This window comes from Oncorhynchus masou, chromosome 23 (assembly GCF_036934945.1).
Source record: "Oncorhynchus masou masou isolate Uvic2021 chromosome 23, UVic_Omas_1.1, whole genome shotgun sequence".
Lineage (NCBI taxonomy): Eukaryota > Metazoa > Chordata > Actinopteri > Salmoniformes > Salmonidae > Oncorhynchus > Oncorhynchus masou.
In genome coordinates, this window is record NC_088234.1 from 1,281,804 (window position 1) to 1,298,593 (window position 16,790).

The following is a 16,790-nucleotide window of genomic DNA, read 5'->3' on the forward strand; positions in this document are numbered from 1 at the left end:
GTGTATGTGGGGTAGGGGTAGTTAGAAGGTACTTAGAGGGGGTAGATAGGGTATATTTACCAGTGAGCTGGTGTATGTGGGGTAGGGGTAGTTAGAGGGTAGTTAGAAGGTAGTTAGAGGGGTAGATAGGGTATATTTACCAGTGAGCTGGTGTATGTGGGGTATGGGTAGTTAGAAGGTAGTTAGAAGGTAGTTAGAGGGGTAGATAGGGTATATTTACCAGTGAGCTGGTGTATGTGGGGTAGGGGTAGTTAGAAGGTAGTTAGAGGGGTATTTAGGGTATATTTACCAGTGAGCTGGTGTATGTGGGGTCAGAGGAGTTCTCCTGGAGGAATCGTGACAGGCCGAAGTCAGATACCTTACACACCAGGTTAGAGTTGACTAGGATGTTGCGAGCTGCCAGGTCTCGATGGACATAGCTCATCTCTGATAGATACTTCATACCTGGAGACAGGGGAAGTGACACATAAACAGACAAGCAGCACACAACACTAGTGTGACGTCATACACCTACACAAATAATTATAGAAACTGGGTGGTTCCAGCCCTGAAAGCTGATTGGCTGACAGCCGTGGTATATCAGACCATATACCATGGGTAAGACAACATGTACTCTTCCAACCAGTTTCTAATAGCAGTAAGGCACCTCAGGGTCCGTGGTAGATGGCCAATATAACACGGCCAAGGGCTGTGTACTCAGAGTTGTGTCGTGCCTCAGAACCTAAAGCCCTTAGCTGTTAAACATGAAATAACGTGTACTTCCTACCTGATGCTATCCCACGTAACATTCCCACCAGCTGGATAGGTGTGAACTGACCATCGTTTAACTGGAGGAGAGAATATCAACGATGAAACAGACAGATACAGACTACAGACAGACTACAGACAGACTACAGATAGACCCCTCCCCTCATCCTCACCATAAGGAAGCTGTCGAGGGCCCCATTCTCCATAAACTCCCTCCTCCCTTCTCACCCCTCCCTCCTTCTCTCCCTCCCTCCCCTCATCCTCACCATAAGGAAGCTGTCGAGGGCCCCATTCTCCATAAACTCCCTCCTCCCTTCTCACCCTCCCTCCTTCTCTCCTCCCTCCCTCATCCTCACCCTAAGGAAGCTGTCGAGGGCCCCATTCTCCATAAACTCCCTCCCTCCCTCCCTTCTCACCCTCCCTCCTTCTCTCCTCCCTCCCCCTCATCCTCACCCTAAGGAAGCTGTCGAGGGCCCCATTCTCCATAAACTCCCTCCCTCCCTCCCTTCTCACCCTCTCTCCTTCTCTCCCTCCCTCCCCTCATCCTCACCCTAAGGAAGCTGTCGAGGGCCCCATTCTCCATAAACCCTCCCTCCCTCCCCCTTCTCACCCTCTCTCCTTCTCTCCCTCCCTCCCTCCCTCCTCACCCTAAGGAAGCTGTCGAGGGCCCCATTCTCCATAAACTCCTCCCTCCTTCTCTCCCTGCCTCCCTCCCTCCCTCCTCACCCTAAGGAAGCTGTCGAGGGCCCCATTCTCCATAAACTCCCTCCCTCCTTCTCTCCCTGCCTCCCTCCCTCCCTCCTCACCCTAAGGAAGCTGTCGAGGGCCCCATTCTCCATAAACTCAGTCAGTATCATAACAGGACAGGAGGCCGTGATGACTCCTTCCTCTCCCTCCTCCCTCTTCTCACCCCTCTCCTTCTCTCCCTCACTGCCTCCCTCCTTTCTCTCCTTCTCTCCCTCCCTGCCTCCCTCCCTCCCTCCTCACCCTAAGGAAGCTGTCGAGGGCCCCATTCTCCATAAACTCCCTCCCTCCTTCTCTCCCTGCCTCCCTCCCTCCCTCCTCACCCTAAGGAAGCTGTCGAGGGCCCCATTCTCCAGAAACTCCCTCCCTCCTTCTCTCCCTGCCTCCCTCCCTCCCTCCTCACCCTAAGGAAGCTGTCGAGGGCCCCATTCTCCATAAACTCAGTCAGTATCATAACAGGACAGGGAGGCCGTGATGACTCCTTCCAGGTGGATGATATTGGGGTGCTGGAACTGACCTACAGATTGGAATTGACCTGACACATTAATACACACATTAATACACACACAATACACATTAATACACATTAATACACACACAATACACATTAATACACATTAATACACATTATCACACACAATACACATTAATACACACACAATACACATTAATACACACACAATACACGTTAATACACACACAATACACATTAATACACACACAATACACGTTAATACACACACAATACACATTAATACACATTAATACACACACAATACACATTAATACACATTAATACACACACAATACACATTAATACACATTAATACACACACAATACACATTAATACACACACAATACACATTAATACACACACAATACACATTAATACACACACAATACACATTAATACACACATTAATACACACACAATACACATTAATACATATTAATACACACAATACACATTAAAACACATTAATACACACACAATACACATTAATACACATTAATACACACACAATACACGTCAATACACACACAATACACATTAATACACATTAATACACACACAATACACGTTAATACACATTAATACACACACAATACACATTAATACACATTAATACACACACAATACACATTAATACACACACAATACACATTAATACACATTAATACACACATTAATACACACAATACACATTAATACACATTAATACACACACAATGCACATTAAAACACACACAATACACATTAAAACACACATTAATACACACACAATACACATTAATACACACACAATACACACACAATACACATTAATACACACACAATACACATTAATACACATTAATACACACATTAATACACACACAATACACATTAATACACATTAATACACACACAATACACATTAATACACACACAATACACACTAATACACATTAATACACACACAATACACGTTAATGCACACACAATACACATTAATGCACATTAATACACACACAATACACGTTAATACACACACAATACACATTAATACACATTAATACACACACAATACACATTAATACACACACAATACACACACACAATACACATTAATACACACACAATACACATTAATACACACACAATACACATTAATACACACACAATACGCACACAATACACGTTAATACACACACAATACACACTAATACACATTAATACACACACAATACACGTTAATGCACACAATACACATTAATGCACATTAATACACACACAATACACATTAATACACACACAATACACACTAATACACATTAATACACACACAATACTCATTAATACACACAATACGCACACAATACACGTTAATGCACACACAATACACATTAATGCACATTAATACACACACAATACACGTTAATACACACACAATACACATTAATACACATTAATACACACACAATACACATTAATACACACACAATACACACACACAATACACATTAATACACACACAATACACATTAATACACACACAATACACATTAATACACACACAATACACACTAATACACATTAATACACACACAATACACATTAATACACACACAATACGCACACAATACACATTAATACACACACAATACACATTAATACACACACAATACACACTAATACACATTAATACACACACAATACACATTAATACACATTAAAACACATGAATACACCCATTAATACACACACAACACACATTAATACACACACAATACACGTTAATACACACACAATACACATTAATGCACATTAATACACACACAATACACGTTAATACACACACAATACACATTAATACACATTAATACACACACAATACACATTAATACACACACAATACACACACAATACACATTAATACACACACAATACACATTAATACACATTAATACACACACAATACACATTAATACACACACAATACACACTAATACACATTAATACACACACAATACGCATTAATACACACACAATACGCACACAATACACATTAATACACACACAATACACATTAATACACACACAATACACACTAATACACATTAATACACACACAATACACATTAATACACATTAAAACACATTAATACACCCATTAATACACACACAACACACATTAATACACACACAATACACATTAATAGACATTAAAACACATTAATACACACACAATACACATCAATACACACACAATACACATCAATACACATTAATACACACACAATACACATTAATACACACACAAAACACATTAATACACACACAATACACATTAATACCCATTAAAACACATTAATACACACACAATACACATTAATACACATTAAAACACATATTAATACACACATTAATACACATTAAAACACATTAATACACACACAATACACATTAAAACACATTAATACACACACAATACACATTAATACACACACAATACACATTAAAACACATTAATACACACATTAATACACACACAATACACATTAATACACACACAAAACACATTAATACACACACAATACACATTAATACCCATTAAAACACATTAATACACACACAATACACATTAATACACATTATAACACATATTAATACACACATTAATACACATTAAAACACATTAATACACACACAATACACATTAAAACACATTAATACACACACAATACACATTAATACACACACAATACACATTAAAACACATTAATACACACATTAATACACATTACTACACACACAATACACATTAAAACACATTAAAACACATTAATACACACAATACACCTTAAAACACACACAAAACACATTAATACACACACAAAACACATTAATACACACACAATACACATTAAACACATTACTACACACACAATACACATTAATACACATTAATACACACACAATGCACATTAAAACACACACAATGCACATTAAAACACACATTAAAACACACATTAATACACACACAATACACATTAATACACACACAATACACATTAATAGACATTAAAACACATTAATACACACACAATACACATCAATACACACACAATACACATCAATACACATTAATACACACACAATACACATTAATACACACACAAAACACATTAATACACACACAATACACATTAATACCCATTAAACACATTAACACACACACAATACACATTAAAACACATTAATACACACACAATACACATTAAAACACATTAATACACACACAATGCACATTAAAACACACACAAGACACATTAAAACACACATTAATACACACACAATACACATTAATACACACACAAAACACATTAATACACATTAAAACACATTAATACACACACAATACACATTAAAACACATTAATACACACACAATACACATTAAAACACATTAATACACATTAATACACACACAATGCACGTTAAAACACACACAATACACATTAAAACACACATTAATACACACACAATACACACACAATACACATTAAAACACATTAATACACACACAATACACATTAATACACACACAATACACATTAATACACACACAATAAACATTAAAACACATTAATACACACACAATACACATTAATACACACACAATACACATTAAAACACATTAATACACACACAATAAACATTAAAACACATTAATACACACACAATACACATTAATACACACACAATACACATTAAAACACATTAATACACACATTAATACACACACAATACACATTAAAACACATTAAAACACATTAATACACACAATACACCTTAATACACACACAATACACATTAATACACATTAAAACACATTAATACACACACAATACACATTAATACACACACAATACACATTAAAACACATTAATACACACACAATACACATTATCACACACACAATACACATTAATACACATGAACACACATTAATACACACACAATACACATTAATACACATTAAAACACACATTAATACACACACAATACACACACAATACACATTAAAACACACATGTATACCCAAATTAAAACACAAATACACATTTAAACACACTAACACATTGTTTTTCATTCAATATTTTCTATAGCTGTTGCACTGTTTTGATGACAAGTTAGCTCTGCATAGTACTGCATAGTACTGCATAGTACTGCATAGTACCGTGTTGTTTCCTGTGCATATGAAAGATAAGTCCCTCCTCTGTTAGTTAGTGTATCCGTCTTTCAGAGCCCCACACACACGATACTGACCCATGATGGAGGCCTCAGACAGGAAGTCCCTCCTCTGTTAGTTAGTGTATCCGTCTTTCAGAGCCCCCCTCATCCACACGATACTGACCCATGATGGAGGCCTCAGACAGGAAGTCCCTCCTCTGTTTGTCAGTGTATCCTCCTTTCAGAGTCTTGATGGCCACATAGTTCTCCTTCTTCCCAGGGACCTTCAGTCTGCCTCGACAGACCTCTCCAAACTCACCTGGAACATACACACACTGTTAACAGCACACCTCTCTGAGAGAAGAGACACACATGCTATTGGCTGCTGAGGGCTACTTGGATCATCTAACAGCTGACTGTGGCTGAGGAGGGCTACTTGGACCATCTAACAGCTGACTGTGGCTGAGGAGGGCTACTTGGATCATCTAACAGCTGACTGTGGCTGCTGAGGGCTACTTGGATCATCTAACAGCTGACTGTGGCTGCTGAGGGCTACTTGGATCATCTAACAGCTGACTGTGGCTGAGGAGGGCTACTTGGACCATCTAACAGCTGACTGTGGCTGAGGAGGGCTACTTGGACCATCTAACAGCTGACTGTGGCTGAGGAGGGCTACTTGGATCATCTAACAGCTGACTGTGGCTGCTGAGGGCTACTTGGATCATCTAACAGCTGACTGTGGCTGAGGAGGGCTACTTGGATCATCTAACAGCTGACTGTGGCTGAGGAGGGCTACTTGGATCATTTAACAGCTGACTGTGGCTGCTGAGGGCTACTTGGATCATTTAACAGCTGACTGTGGCTGCTGAGGGCTACTTGGATCATCTAACAGCTGACTGTGGCTGCTGAGGGCTACTTGGATCATTTAACAGCTGACTGTGGCTGCTGAGGGCTACTTGGATCATCTAACAGCTGACTGTGGCTGCTGAGGGCTACTTGGATCATTTAACAGCTGACTGTGGCTGCTGAGGGCTACTTGGATCATCTAACAGCTGACTGTGGCTGCTGAGGGCTACTTGGATCATTTAACAGCTGACTGTGGCTGCTGAGGGCTACTTGGATCATCTAACAGCTGACTGTGGCTGAGGAGGGCTACTTGGATCATCTAACAGCTGACTGAGGCTGAGGAGGGCTACTTGGATCATCTAACAGCTGACTGTGGCTGCTGAGGGCTACTTGGACCATCTAACAGCTGACTGTGGCTGAGGAGGGCTACTTGGATCATCTAACAGCTGACTGTGGCAGGAACTAGTTTGTTGTGCTAGTTAGATGTGAGGACACACCCACCGACCGCTGAACCTGCCTTATAATGACCCATTGGACACGCTAGAGAGAGACGGCGAGAGAGAGAGAGAAGGAAGGAAAGAGCGAGAGAGAAAGAGAGAGAGAGCGAGAAAGAAAGAGAGAGAGAGAAAGAAAGAGAGAGAGAGAAGAAAAGAGAAGAAAAGAGAAGAAAAGAAAGAGAGATAGAGACAGAGGGCCTGAGGGGAAACCTGGTATCCCCGGAGACAGAAATCCAGACTAACACTACAGTAGCACACACACACTATCTCTCTGCCTCAGTAATGTGGAACAGAGTGGTAGCCAGAGGGTAGATTAGTGGACTTAGTTACATCCCAAATGGCCCTGGTCAAAAGTAGTGCACTAAATAGGAGACACGGTGCTGTTTGGAACACAGGTCAGTTCAACTGATAGGACTGATATTCTACATGACCCTCTAACACTGAGAGAGAGAGAAACAGAGAGAGAGGTGAGAGAGAGAGAGAGAGAGAGAGAGAGAGAGAGAGAGACAGAGAGAGATACAGAGAGAGACAGAGAGAGAGACAGAGAGAGAGAGACAGAGACAGAGACAGACAGAGAGAGAGACATGACCCTCTAATACTGAGAGAGAGAGAGAGAAACAGAGAGAGAGGTGAGAGAGAGAGAGAGAGAGAGAGAGAGAGAGAAACATAGACAGAGACAGAGACAGAGACAGAGAGAGACAGAGAGAGACAGAGAGAGAGACAGAGACAGAGACAGAGACAGAGACAGAGAGAGAGAGAGAGAGAGAGAGAGAGAGAGAGAGAGAGAAACATAGACAGAGACAGAGAGAGAGACAGAGACAGAGACAGAGAGAGAGAAACAGAGACAGAGAGAGAGAGAGAAACAGAGACAGAGAGACACAGAGACAGAGACAGAGAGAGAGAGAGCGAGAGAGAGAAACAGAGACAGATAGAGAGAGAGAGGAGGGTAGAAGGGGAGGAAAAGAGCGAGGAGGATGAGAAAGGAAGGCAAAGGGACAAGTAAAGGACTCTGGAGAAATTAAGAGCGTGAGAGAATAGATAGACATAATATGATATTTAAAATATTTATATTGAAGCTTTTGTGAGTGTAATGTTGGACTGTTCATTCATGGTTGTTAATTTCACTTTTGTTTATAATCCATTTCACTTGCTTTGGCAACGTTAACATGTTTCCCATGTTAATAAAGCCCCTTGAAATAAATAACATGGAGAGAAGGAGCAGAGAGAGGAAATAGAGAGAGAGAGGAGCAGGAGAAGAATAGAACAGAGAGGAGGGGAGGAGACGGGGTTGAAGAGAGAGCAAAAAATGAGTGAAATACACAGAGAGGTATAGACCAGCTCCACTGACCTCCTCTCTTTAGGGGTAGAGGTAGGAGGTAGAAGGAGGTACTGACCAGCTCCAATGACCTCCTCTATCTCGATGAAGAACATGTCTATCTCTTCAGGGGTAGGGGTAGAGGTAGAGGTAGGAGGAGGTATAGAGGTCTAAGAGGTGAATATAGAGGTACTGACCAGCTCCAATGACCTCCTCTATCTAGATGAAGGACACGTCTATCTCTTTAGGGGTAGAGGTAGAGGTAGGAGGAGGTATAGAGGTCTAAGAGGTGAATATAGAGGTACTGACCAGCTCCAATGACCTCCTCTATCTAGATGAAGGACACGTCTATCTCTTTAGGGGTAGAGGTAGAGGTAGAGGTAGGAGGAGGTATAGAGGTCTAAGAGGTGAATATAGAGGTACTGACCAGCTCCAATGACCTCCTCTATCTAGATGAAGGACACGTCTATCTCTTCAGGGGTAGGGGTAGAGGTAGAGGTAGGAGGAGGTATAGAGGTCTAAGAGGTGAATATAGAGGTACTGACCAGCTCCAATGACCTCCTCTATCTAGATGAAGGACACGTCTATCTCTTCAGGGGTAGGGGTAGAGGTAGAGGTAGGAGGAGGTATAGAGGTCTAGGAGGTGAATATAGAGGTACTGACCAGCTCCAATGACCTCCTCTATCTAGATGAAGGACACGTCTATCTCTTCAGGGGTAGGGGTAGAGGTAGAGGTAGGAGGAGGTATAGAGGTCTAGGAGGTGAATATAGAGGTACTGACCAGCTCCAATGACCTCCTCTATCTAGATGAAGGACACGTCTATCTCTTCAGGGGTAGGGGTAGAGGTAGAGGTAGGAGGAGGTATAGAGGTCTAGGAGGTGAATATAGAGGTACTGACCAGCTCCAATGACCTCCTCTATCTAGATGAAGGACACGTCTATCTCTTCAGGGGTAGGGGTAGAGGTAGGAGGAGGTATAGAGGTCTAAGAGGTGAATATAGAGGTACTGACCAGCTCCAATGACCTCCTCTATCTCGATGAAGAACACGTCTATCTCTTTAGGGGTAGAGGTAGAGGTAGGAGGAGGTATAGAGGTCTAAGAGGTGAATATAGAGGTACTGACCAGCTCCAATGACCTCCTCTATCTAGATGAAGGACACGTCTATCTCTTCAGGGGTAGGGGTAGAGGTAGAGGTAGGAGGAGGTATAGAGGTCTAGGAGGTGAATATAGAGGTACTGACCAGCTCCAATGACCTCCTCTATCTAGATGAAGGACACGTCTATCTCTTCAGGGGTAGGGGTAGAGGTAGAGGTAGGAGGAGGTATAGAGGTCTAAGAGGTGAATATAGAGGTACTGACCAGCTCCAATGACCTCCTCTATCTAGATGAAGGACACGTCTATCTCTTCAGGGGTAGAGGTAGGAGGAGGTATAGAGGTCTAAGAGGTGAATATAGAGGTACTGACCAGCTCCAATGACCTCCTCTATCTTGACGAAGGACACGTCTATCTCTTTAGCAAAGTCTCTAACCGCCTCGTTGGGATCTTCGTAGGTGAACGGGTCGATGTACACCTTCATACCTGCTAACAGATACCATGGTAACAACAACGTTAATTTACAACAAGCAACAAATAGCATGGTAGGTAGTAGTGTTGTGTACTATAGTATGTATGTAGGTAGTAATGTTGGGTACTATAGTGGTGGTAGTAATGTTGTGTACTATAGTAAGTATGTTGATAGTAATGTTGTGTACTATAGTGTTGGTAGTAGTGTTGTGTACTATAGTATGTATGTTGGTAGTAATGTTGTGTACTATAGTATGTAGGTAGGTAGTAGTGTGGTGTACTATAGTATGTAGATAGTAGTGTTGAAGTGTTGTGTACTATAGTATGTATGTAGGTAGTAGTGTGGTGTACTATAGTATGTAGGTAGTAGTGTTGAAGTGTTGTGTACTATAGTATGTATGTAGGTAGTAGTGTGATGTACTATAGTATGTAGGTAGTAGTGTTGAAGTGTTGTGTACTATAGTATGTATGTAGGTAGTAGTGTGATGTACTATAGTATGTAGATAGTAGTGTTGTAGTGTTGTGTACTATAGCATGTAGGTAGTAGTGTTGTAGTTTTGTGTACTATAGTATGTAGGTAGTAGTGTTGTAGTGTTGTGTACTATAGTATGTAGGTAGTAGTGTTGAAGTGTTGTGTACTATAGTATGTAGGTAGGTAGTAGTGTGATGTGCTATAGTATGTAGGTAGTCGTGTTGAAGTGTTGTGTACTATAGTATGTATGTAGGTAGTAGTGTTGTGTACTATAGTATGTAGATAGTAGTGTTGTAGTGTTGTGTACTATAGTATGTATGTAGGTAGTAGTGTGGTGTACTATAGTATGTAGATAGTAGTGTTGTAGTGTTGTGTACTATAGTATGTAGGTAGTAGTGTTGTAGTTTTGTGTACTATAGTATGTAGGTAGTAGTGTTGTAGTGTTGTGTACTATATATGTAGGTAGTAGTGTTGAAGTGTTGTGTACTATAGTATGTAGGTAGGTAGTAGTGTGATGTGCTATAGTATGTAGGTAGTCGTGTTGAAGTGTTGTGTACTATAGTATGTATGTAGGTAGTAGTGTTGTGTACTATAGTATGTAGATAGTAGTGTTGTAGTGTTGTGTACTATAGTATGTATGTAGGTAGTAGTGTGGTGTACTATAGTATGTAGGTAGTAGTGTTGTAGTGTTGTGTACTATAGTATGTATGTAGGTAGTAGTGTGGTGTACTCTCACTCTGTCTCATCAGGTACTGTCCATTCTGATCATTCATCTCTATATCCTTCACACACAGGTGTTTACTAAGGGAGAGAGATAAACAAACATAAATAAAGTGACAGGGACGAGAAATGTTGTTGAGTAATGTTCTCTTCTCTTCCCCTTCCTCTTCTCTTCCCCTTCAATTCCATCACCCTGCCAAAGACTCCATCTCTCTGTCTGTCCATCACCCTGCCAAAGACTCCATCTCTCTGTCTGTCCATCACCCTGCCAAAGACTCCATCTCTCTGTCTGTCCATCACCCTGCCAAAGACTCCATCTCTCTGTCTGTCCATCACACTGCCAAAGACTCCATCTCTCTGTCCATCACCCTGCCAAAGACTCCATCTCTCTGTCTGTCCATCACCCTGCCAAAGACTCCATCTCTCTGTCTGTCCATCACCCTGCCAAAGACTCCATCTCTCTGCCTGTCCATCACCCTGCCAAAGACTCCATCTCTCTGTCTGTCCATCACCCTGCCAAAGACTCCATCTCTCTGTCTGTCCATCACCCTGCCAAAGACTCCATCTCTCTGTCTGTCCATCACACTGCCAAAGACTCCATCTCTCTGTCTGTCCATCACCCTGCCAAAGACTCCATCTCTCTGTCTGTCCATCACCCTGCCAAAGACTCCATCTCTCTGTCTGTCCATCACACTGCCAAAGACTCCATCTCTCTGTCTGTCCATCACACTGCCAAAGACTCCATCTCTCTGTCTGTCCATCACACTGCCAAAGACTCCATCTCTCTGTCTGTCCATCACCCTGCCAAAGACTCCATCTCTCTGTCTGTCCATCACACTGCCAAAGACTCCATCTCTCTGTTTGTCCATCACCCTGCCAAAGACTCCATCTCTCTGTCTGTCCATCACCCTGCCAAAGACTCCATCTCTCTGTCTGTCCATCACCCTGCCAAAGACTCCATCTCTCTGTCTGTCCATCACACTGCCAAAGACTCCATCTCTCTGCCTGTCCATCACCCTGCCAAAGACTCCATCTCTCTGTCTGTCCATCACCCTGCCAAAGACTCCATCTCTCTGTCCATCACCCTGCCAAAGACTCCATCTCTCTGCCTGTCCATCACCCTGCCAAAGACTCCATCTCTCTGTCTGTCCATCACCCTGCCAAAGACTCCATCTCTCTGTCCATCACCCTGCCAAAGACTCCATCTCTCTGTCTGTCCATCACACTGCCAAAGACTCCATCTCTCTGTCTGTCCATCACACTGCCAAAGACTCCATCTCTCTGTCTGTCCATCACCCTGCCAAAGACTCCATCTCTCTGTCTGTCCATCACACTGCCAAAGACTCCATCTCTCTGTCTGTCCATCACCCTGCCAAAGACTCCATCTCTCTGTCTGTCCATCACCCTGCCAAAGACTCCATCTCTCTGTCTGTCCATCACTCTGCCAAAGACTCCATCTCTCTGTCCATCACCCTGCCAAAGACTCCATCTCTCTGTCTGTCCATCACCCTGCCAAAGACTCCATCTCTCTGTCTGTCCATCACCCTGCCAAAGACTCCATCTCTCTGTCTGTCCATCACCCTGCCAAAGACTCCATCTCTGTCTGTCCATCACACTGCCAAAGACTCCATCTCTCTGCCTGTCCATCACCCTGCCAAAGACTCCATCTCTGTCCATCACCCTGCCAAAGACTCCATCTCTCTGTCTGTCCATCACCCTGCCAAAGACTCCATCTCTCTGTCCATCACACTGCCAAAGACTCCATCTCTCTGTCTGTCCATCACCCTGCCAAAGACTCCATCTCTCTGCCTGTCCATCACCCTGCCAAAGACTCCATCTCTCTGCCTGTCCATCACCCTGCCAAAGACTCCATCTCTCTGCCTGTCCATCACCCTGCCAAAGACTCCATCTCTCTGTCTGTCCATCACCCTGCCAAAGACTCCATCTCTCTGTCTGTCCATCACCCTGCCAAAGACTCCATCTCTCTGTCTGTCCATCACCCTGCCAAAGACTCCATCTCTGTCCATCACCCTGCCAAAGACTCCATCTCTCTCTTCGTTCACTCGTTTCTCTGTGTTCTCTCCCCCATGTCATCTCTCCTCCTCCTATGGGGCATCCTGAAATAGATCCACCCTGTACTGGAGTCTGTGACCCTGAGGTCAGGACTATTGTTCCACCGTCCTGTAGAGAGACCTGGGCGGGTGTATCCTGTCACACACACACACACACACACACACACACGCACACACACACACACACACACACTCTCAGACACACACACACACACACACACACACACACACACACACACACACACACACACACACACACACACTCAGACACACACACACACACACACACACACACACACACACACACACACACACACACACACACACACACACACACACACACACACACACACACTCAGACACACACACACACACACACACACACACACACACACACACACACACACACACACACACACACACACACACACACACACACACTCAGACACACACACACACACACACACACACACACACACACACACACACACACACACACACACACACACACACACACACACACACACACACACACACACACACACACACACACACACACACACACACACACACACACACACACACACACATTCCTCTCTTTGCCTCTCTAACAGTATTTCCTGACACACTGTCTATCTCTCCACCCTCTGCCTCCCCCGTCTCCTCTCCCCCTTCCTCTCCTTTCTCTTCTCTCTTCCTCCCTCTTCCTCTCCTCTTCCTCTTCAAAACTCTCCTCAAACTCTTTTCAACTGTCCTCGAGCTTTCCTCTTCTCTCCTCTACTCTCCTCTACTCTCCTCTTCCTGTCCTCCTCTCCTCTCCTCTTCTCTCCTCTTCCTGTCCTCCTCTCCTCTCCTCTTCTCTCCTCTCCTCTTCTCTTCTCTCCTCTCCTCTTCTCTCCTCTACTCTCCTCTTCCTGTCCTCCTCTCCCTCCTCTTCTCTCCTCTCCTCTTCCTGTCCTCCTCTCCTCTCCTCTTCTCTCCTCTCCTCTCCTCTTCTCTTCTCTCCTCTCCTCTTCTCTTCTCTTCTCTTCTCTCCTCTCCTCTTCCTGTCCTCCTCTTCTCTCCTCTTCTACTTCACAACTCTCCTCAAACTCTTTTCAACTCTCCTCTCCTCTTCCTGTCCTCTTCTCTCCTCTTCCTGTCCTCCTCCTTTCTCTCTTACCAGTAGCAGTATCCAGCAATGATCACCGCGGTAATAAGGAGGAGTATCCCCATGGCAACCAGAACGCCTGTCACCATCAGCTGAGAGTGGGCCTCTACCTCTGGAGAGATAGACGGAGAGAGAGATGATAGAGAGTGAGAGATATGTAGAGAGACGGATGGATGGTTGGATAGAGATGGAGAGAGAGACAGAGAGAGCGATGGAGGGATGAGAGATTCTAGCATGAAATAAATGTTATACTAAAAGTTAATGGTTACATGTATGAGGAATGTATATGGTGGGGTCAATGGAGGTTGGATAGCTGTGGATTAGTGAGGAATGTGGGCCGAGGTCAGGTCAGGTCAGGTCACTGATACGGGTGGATAGCTGTGGATTAGTGAGGAATGTGGGCCGAGGTCAGGTCAGGTCAGATGAAGTGAGGAGGAGCAGTTTTTTTTAACTTTCTGCCTAGCAACAGAGATGTATTGGCTGTCTAGATGTGCGAGGAGGAAACTCCGTCCAATAGGAGGGTATAAATACTGCTGCTGCTGGAAACTTTGTCTGTGCAGCTGTTTGTCAAAGGGGTGAAGAAACCTGGGCTTTGACTAATGTATTTATATAGCCCTATTAGACCGGGTCAGGGGTCAGGGTTAGGGGTCAGTAGAAACCTGGGCTTTGACTAATGTATTTATATAGCCCTATTAGACCGGGTCAGGGGTCAGGGGTCAGTAGAAACCTGGGCTTTGACTAATGTATTTATATAGCCCTATTAGACCGGGTCAGGGGTCAGGGGTTATGAGTTAGGGGTCAGTAGAATCCTGGGCTTTGACTAATGTATTTATATAGCCCTATTAGACCGGGTCAGGGGTCAGGGGTTAGGGGTCAGTAGAAACCTGGGCTTTGACTAATGTATTTATATAGCCCTATCAGACCGGGTCAGGGGTCAGGGGTTATGAGTTAGGGGTCAGTAGAAACCTGGGCTTTGACTAATGTATTTATATAGCCCTATTAGACCGGGTCAGGGGTCAGGGGTTATGAGTTAGGGGTCAGCAGAAACCTGGGCTTTGACTAATGTATTTATAAAGCCCTATTAGATCGGGTCAGGGGTCAGGGGTTATGAGTTAGGGGTCAGTAGAAACCTGGGCTTTGACTAATGTATTTATATAGCCCTATTAGACCGGGTCAGGGGTCAGGGGTTATGAGTTAGGGGTCAGTAGAAACCTGGGCTTTGACTAATGTATTTATATAGCCCTATTAGACCGGGTAAGGGTTCAGGGGTTAAGAGTTAGGGGTCAGTAGAAACCTGGGCTTTGACTAATGTATTTATATAGCCCTATTAGACCGGGTCAGGGGTCAGGGGTTATGAGTTATGAGTTAGGGGTCAGTAGAAACCTGGGCTTTGACTAATGTATTTATATAGCCCTATCAGACCGGGTAAGGGGTCAGGGGTCAGGGGTTATGAGTTAGGGGTCAGTAGAAACCTGGGCTTTGACTAATGTATTTATATAGCCCTATCACACCGGGTAAGGGGTCAGGGGTCATGGGTTAGGGGTCAGTAGAAACCTGGGCTTTGACTAAGTCCCTTTTCACTCTGTTTGTCAGAACAAATCAAATGTATTTATATAGCCCTTCGTACATCAGCTGATATCTCAAAGTTCTGTACAGGAACCCAGCCTAAAACCCCAAACAGCACGGTGGCTAGGAAAAACTCCCTAGAAAGGCCAAAACCTAGGAAGAAACCTAGAGAGGAACAAGGCTATGTGGGGTTAGTCCTCAGTAGAAGCCTGGGTGTGTAGGGGTCAGGGGTTAGTCCTCAGTAGAAGCCTGTGTGTGTAGGGGTCAGGGGTTAGTCCTCAGTAGAAGAATGGGTGTGTAGGGGTCAGGGGTTAGTCCTCAGTAGAAGCCTGGGTGTGTAGGGGTCAGGGGTTAGTCCTCAGTAGAAGCCTGGGTGTGTA

At 43.5% G+C, this 16,790-nt stretch overlaps 1 pseudogene; it reads right to left on the reverse strand.

Annotated features, from left to right (window-relative positions):
• Positions 1-16,790, reverse strand: part of LOC135510158 (ephrin type-B receptor 4b-like) — a 75,341-nt pseudogene that overhangs the window by 21,505 nt on the left and 37,046 nt on the right.